Genomic DNA, 7623 nt, shown 5'->3' on the forward strand with positions numbered 1-7623 from the left:
AACTTCAATTCAGGAAGTCAGTTGCAAGGCCAGGCTATCATCCATACTTCTAACATACTGGCTATAAATTTGAGGTCTCCATGACTCCCCTACAGTGTCTCACAGAACTCAGAGAAACACTTTATTAGATTATTGACTTATCATAAAAAGGTTATAACTCAGGAATAGCCACATGGAAGACATGCAAAGGTCAAGGTACATGGGAAGGGACACAGAGATTCCACACTCTCTCCAGCATGTCACTTTCCCCAAATCTCCATGTGTTCACCAAACAGAAATCTCTTTGAACCCTGTCCTTTTGGATTTTTATGGAGGCTTTATCACAAAGGAATTATCGATTAAGTTATTGGTGATTGAACTCAATCTCAAGCCCTTATCCTCTCCCTGGAGGCTGAGCAATGGGATTGAAAATTCTAACCCATGATCACATGGTTGGCTCCACTGAGAGCCAGCCAGTCACCATCCTTAGGCTTTCCCACAGTTACCTCATTAGAATAATAAAAGGGTGGCTCAGTTGGTTAAGCCTCTGACTCTTGGTTTCAGCTCAGGTCATGATCTCAGGGTTCTGAGATCAAGCCCCGCATAGGGCTCCACATTCAGCACAGATTCTGCTTGAGATTCTCTCTGTCCCTTTTATCCTGCCCCTCTCCCCCCACCTCTCTCTCTCTCTCTCTCAAGTAGATAAATAAATCTTTATAAAAAAGAATAATAAAAGATACTTTTATCACTCCCCACACTTAGGAAATTCCAAGGAATTTTAGAGCTGTGAACCAGATATTGCATAGGAAGACCAAATAGATATCATCTGAATGACCAAATATATATTTTTCTTATAAATCACAATGTCAAATTTACAATATTGTTGTTTGCAGTATATGGAGCTATAATTAATTGAGGATTACTCAGCTAAGATTGACTTTCTTTGGGTGAAAATATAATCTCAGTAAACATATATTTTTTCTCCTTTACACCATCTTTGTACATTTATACTGAAAACCTTATTTCAGAGAATTTTGGGTTAAAATGGAGCTTATGAATTGTCCCATTCCTTTTATTTATAATTTGATTTTAATTAAATATAATACTTTGGAACAAGAACTTCATAAACAAATGTTTACCTTATCTTAGTGAAGTGATAGTTCTGTATAAATTTAGTACTTCCAAAAGGATTCAGCTAAAAGACGTTAGCTATAGAAGTCTTCTATTTTTCTAAAGAGTAGTCACTCTACAGTAATAAACTTTACCACATTTCCCACCAATGCCCTTTGTGTGAACTCATTTTTAGAGGATGATAGACCTTCACATTTCCTGTGGGATTGCTAATACTATCAAGAAGAACAAAGAACTTTTACCCTTTAGATCTCCTGAGACTACTGCTCTCTCCTTGTTTCATCAGAGGTGAGGACTTGTCAGTGGGCACATTTAATCATAGGCCATATCAAGAATCTCTTCTGGGTCCAAAGTGAACCTAAAATCTCACCCTAAGCTCTTAAATAGGCTACTGGACTTTACTGGTTGCTAAAGAATTGTGCCATTGCTTCTTATTGTGGGAGTATTGAGCTGTAATACAATATAGTTTTAAAATAGAATAGTATAGAAAAAAAGGCTACTTTTTCAAAACTGAGTATAAAACAATTACCTCACATTTTAAAGCCATCTTATATTACTCACTATAGCATAATATTTACATGTACTGTGTCATTTAATTATCATAACAGCCAATGAGGAAGATTAAAAAAAAAATGAGACCACAGCAAGTTCAAAAGTTGTTTCTGACTTTTCAAAGAGAGTGAATGATCCAGGATTTAAATCCAGGCCAGTTAAACTGGACAACCATTAACTTTCTACTCTGTAGCATGGCCTTCTTAATTCATAGATTTGGTAATAAATCTGAAAGTAATTGAGAAAGTGAATTAAACACAACTAATTGGAAACATTACTTTAAAATTTTAATTTTGGTATGTTCAAAAGTAGTCATAAATAGGAAGTCTAATTGTTTCAGCATGAATTTTTTTTTTCACCTTGGATTTACCTTAATAAAAAGAGTGAGCCCTGAGGTTAATTTTGGTACAAAATTCTCCTTAGACTATACCTAGTTGTACAGCTTTTTTTAAAGTCATTTAAAAGGATTCAAAGAGAAACTAGAATATAATTCCACATACACACACAAAAATCAAGAATGGCTAATAAAAACAAATAAAATAAATTTTAAGGCAAAAAGTTCAAGGAGGCAAAAAATGAGATTTTATACTAGAAAAATAAACAATAATATAACATAATAAAATTATCAAATAAAAATAAATATTTATGGAATTTATGATTTGAAATAAATTAGCTAAGAATGTATATGTGTTAAATTTTTCTGTTTTGTATTTAGCATTTAATAAACATGGATTATGTATTCATTGATTCATGACCTTATTTTCCCCCTTATTACAAATATTTGAAATAAAAACTGAGCAAAAACATTCTAAGTTCTATTGCTCATCTTGATACTAACACATTGGATCTCTTAATTTATTTTTATTTTCTTTTAACCTGATTATACAACAAATTGTTTATCTAGTTGTTGTTTTTAAATTATTATTCAAATAACTTCTATAAGATTGTTTATGAAATCTGCAGATTTTCTTTTACCCCAATTCATTGTGTGTGTATGTGGGTGTACATGTAATTTTTATAAACACCTTCCTCCTAGTTTGTCTAATTTTATTTTTTTATTTTTCTAATTTATTTAAATTCTTTAATTGTTAAAATGATTTAAATGCTTAACTAATTTAATTCCCCAAGTCAAGACTATTCAGAGTTAAGTATAAGCCAGTCCATGATGACTACAGGGTCTTATAATTCTTTTTTTCCATTTACTTTTGCCCACATTCTTTTTTTCATATATATATAAATTTTATTCATTTATTGGAGAGAGAGAGAAAGATCATGAGCAGGGGCGGGGGGAAGGGTAGAGGGAGAATCAGACTCTGCACTGAGCAGGGAGCCTGATGCAGGACTCCATCCCAGGATCGTGACCTGAGCCAAAGGTGTCTAGACCTTAACCAACTGATCCACCCAGGTGCCCTTTTGCCCACATTCTTCAAGATTCCATTGTGTGTCTACATATTTCTGCCTGAATTCTTTGATGCTTTTATCTTCCCTTTTCTTGTTTTTTTCAATATTCCCTTACTGTTCTTATACTTTTCTTTCCTTTACAGTGCTAGATGATTTTTCAACTTATGCTGTGCTTTTTTTTTTTCATACATTGTATATTGTAAGAAGCACGTAAATTCAAAAATGCAATAGTCTCTTACTAGGTCCTTTGATTTCATGAAAAACTTCTGGTCAATTTTTACAAAATATGGTCATTTTTTAAAATGGGAATAGTTATTTAAGTCAATTTGTTTCTAGTTAATTTCTTTATTTTACATCTTTTTTTTTTTTTTTTAGCTCCCATACCTTTTCACTGCCAATCATTATTTATATTCCAAAAAGGAGCCAGGAGAATGCTTTAAAATATGCAGATGATTTACAGGAATGAAAGTGTTTGTGGGTCTCTCTGTCTTTGTCTTCATCTCTCCACCTCTCTCTGTCTCTGTCCAGATAGATAGATAGATAGATAAATCTATCTATATATTTGTATCCATATCTATATCTAATCTACATCTATATCTAACTACATCCAGGTGTGTGTGTGTGTGTATTTAGCCTTTACTTGTTGGTAATAACAAATATCAACAAGAGAATTTACCACGCAGTTATCCCACTGTCCTGTCAAATGGAAAATCCTCCAATTTTCTCTTTCACCCACTCCTCCGTACTATTTCACGGGTCATATCCATTCACTCTGATCTATTTCTGTTTCATTTTGTATTTTAAGGTGTGTACCTACTTTGGAAAATTCTCTACTCACTCAGGATTTCATTATTTTTAAAGGGTAAGATATCCACTCTGCATCATCTCATATTCTGTAATACTTTTTTTTCATTGAACTTGGCATTTTTCTTCCTACTGTTATGCTTAGCAACGAGAGCTTGACCTACTTTCCATTAAGATGGAATTGGGATTTCATGTTTGCCTCAGTTTCTCTGGATTCAAAGAAGAGGAGATAATGCTCTCTTAATGCCATTATTTTAAACACGGAATTTTTTTCTGGGTAACGTACATAGTAGAACAGCTCTCTCACTGCAATCTATTGAAAATTTCAACACAAGGGTTTGTTAAAAAAAAAGAAAAAGATAAAGAGAATTTTTATAAAACTTTATCATACCTTAGAATCTCAATTCTACACTATTTCTTTCCGTATTTATTTTTTTATTTATTTTTTTTAAGATTTTATTTATTTATGTGACAGAGAGACAGCCAGCGAGAGAGGGAACATAGCATGGGAGTGGGAGAGGAAGAAGCAGGCTCCCGGCAGACGAGCCCGATGTGGGAATCGATTCCGAATCGCCAGGATCATGCCCTGAGCCGAAGGCAGACACTTAACGGCTGCGCTACCCAGGTGCCCCAGCTTTCCGTATTTAAATATTCAAAATATATTGAAGCTCTTCATGTAAAAAATACTCTGTGACATAAAAAATGAGTAAGATACAGTTCGATTCCTTAAGTTGCTCACAATTTACTCACAGAGAACATATATACATCTAATCACAATACATGTCAGAACGTGATAAGGTCTAAAATCATAGCTGATTAAGATATAATGTGATTTGATAAAATAAAAAGATGACTGTTGAAAGGATCATATTTCTTTTCTGAGTTATGGAATTATGACAGCACACCATAAATATTCTTTTCAAGTTATCCTCATTAGGTCTTAAAATCTTTCACTTTAGATTTACAGTGGTCTGGAAAGACTGCTGTTGTATCACTGTGAATACTGTAAATTATTCATGAGTCAGCATTTTTTATGTTAAACTGAAGTTGTGATATTGTCTGAAATATGGCAATAATTAATTCCTTACAAGTCACAAGTCTTTCCCTATAACCTTTTCAGTGTCATTTTGTTTATGTCTCAGTTCCATGTTGATAAACGAGTATGTCATATCTGTGCTTTATGCAGGTAAAGGACCATGATCAATATTTATTGATATTTTTGTCTTGTTACATAATCACTAAATTACATTAATTTTAATGACTGAAAATGTAACACTTCATTTTGTGTTAATTTTTTTCAAGTATCTCTCAATCCTGCTCTCCTTTAGGATCCTCATGTCTAAGTGTGAATTTTGTTTATAGACTTACTCTTTCATATACTTATATTACTGCCAAAATATATTAAACAGTTTTCTCTGAGGACATATTATATTACATACACAAATGTCGATGTTTTCTCTGTTCAGCTAGTGAACATTTCTTTTTCTCACATAGCTTCATATTTCTAGCTAAAGTTCCATTTTTTCCCCCAGGCAGCAGAGAAGATATAGTTTATGCTCTCTCAATTGCCCATCACCCATATCAAGAAATCACATGCTTAATTTCCAAGGTATTTAATACCTTGGAATATACTTTTATGTTAAGTAATACAAATGACCTAAGACAAAGACTGATAAATTTAAGAAATCTTAATGCCAAAATTGAGGTGACTATAGAGAGCAATAAATTTTATTTTAATAAATGTAGTTGCCATAGTTGAATAATTCAGGACTCACAACAAGCATTTTCTCTTGATTAGTAACAATATAAAAAACTATTGAGCATTTCCTATACACTGTAATTAATACTCAGGAAGGATTAGAGAACAAGGGAAAAACTTTCTGTGTCTTATTAAAGTGGGAAAAACGACACTGAAGAAAATATTACATAAAATTAATCATATGTTTAAGGAAGTGTCTTTTAAGCCAAAACCAGAAGGATAACTGGGATTGAATGAGCAAAGATTTGGAGATAGGAGGGAGTAAGCATTCTAGACATATAATATGTGGGGAGGTTGAGAAATGAATGAGAACATTAATATCAAAGACCAAAAAGAAACTTAAAAAGAGTGAATCATAGAACAAAGAAGATGATTCTCACAAAATAAGTTTAGATAAGATAACCATGGCCATTTCATGTGACACACGTGTTTGTAATTTTGGACTCTACCTGAAGGATTTTAAGTTGGGGAGGGTAACGTCTCAATATTGCTTTTAGTTTACTGTGTGGATTATAAATTAATAGGTTGCTTAGCCATAGTGTGGGCAAGCAGATGGACACTAGGAAGTAAAATTATTTTTTCTTTTCTTTTTTGTTTTGTTTTTTAGGAAAAAAATTTCTAAAAGCTGGTGGATAAGTATAAATTTAGAAAAACAGAAATTTTGAGATAAATTCCCTAGTTTCTGGCATTGTCAGCTTTAAGGATCTGCTATTTTTTACTGAATTGAGGAATACCAGAAAAAAAAAATTCAGTTTACAAAAAAGGTCTTGGATATTTTTTAGAACATTGCTATTTTTAGGGACAAATGAAATCTCAAGCAGAGATTTGTTAAATAAAGATATTTATTGATTAGCCATTGAACTTTGGATTTGGAGATACAGAAAACATACAAAATAGTTCTCATGGAGTTGATGGTAAAGTGAAGGGAACAAACAATAAAAAAACAAAGAGTATTAGGATATAAGTGCTCTGAAGAAAAATTAGGTAAGTGATTCAAGGGAATAAAGGCTGAAGTAATAGCTGCTTTAGAGAAGGCAAGTCAGAGAAGGCCTCTGAGCAGGCAACTCAGTGACAAGCTGTGAGTGAATGTAGAGGAGATGAGCATTCTGGGGATCAAAGCAAATGCTTTGAGTGGCTGTACCAACTTGCATTCTCACCAACAATGTAGGAGGGATCCCCTTTCTCCACATCCTCTCCAACAATTGTTTCTTGCCTTGTCAATTTTTGCCATTCTAACTGGGGTAAGGTGGTATCTTAGTGTGGTTTTGATTTGAATTTCCCTGATGGCTAATGATTTTGAACATTTTTTCATGTGTCTGTTAGCCATTTGTATGTCTTCATTGGAAAAGTGTCTGTTCATATCTTCTGCCCATTTTATGATTTGTTTATTTGTTTCTCGTGTATTGAGTTTGAGAAGTTCTTTGTAGATCTTGGATACCAGTCCTTTATCTGTGGTGTCCTTTGCAAATATATTCTCCCATTCCGTGGGCTGTCTCTTAGTTTTTTTGACTGTTTCCTTGGCTGTGCAGAAGCTTTTTATCTTGATGAAGTCCCAAAAGTTCATTTTATCTTTTGTTTCTCTTGCCTTTGGAGATGTGTCATGAAAAAGGTTGCTGTGGCCGATGTCGTAGAGGTTGCTGCCTATGCTCTCCTCTAGGATTTTGATGGATTCCTGTCTCACATCAAGGTCGTTCATCCATTTAGAATTTATCTTTGTGTTTTTACCCCAAAGAGACAGACGTAGTGAAGAGGAGGGCCATATGCACCCCAATGTTCATAGCAGCATTGTCCACAATAGCTAAATTGTAGAAGGAGCCAAGATGCCCTTCAACAGATGACTGGATTAAGAAGATGTGGTCCATATATACAATGGAATATTACTCAGCTATCAAAAAGAACGATTTCTCAACATTTGCTGCAACATGGATGGCACTGGAGGAGATAATGCTGAGTGAAATAAGTAAAGCAGAGAAAGACAATTATCATATGGTTTCTCT

The sequence above is a fragment of the Ailuropoda melanoleuca genome, chromosome 7, assembly GCF_002007445.2.
Source record: "Ailuropoda melanoleuca isolate Jingjing chromosome 7, ASM200744v2, whole genome shotgun sequence".
Taxonomy (NCBI): domain Eukaryota; kingdom Metazoa; phylum Chordata; class Mammalia; order Carnivora; family Ursidae; genus Ailuropoda; species Ailuropoda melanoleuca.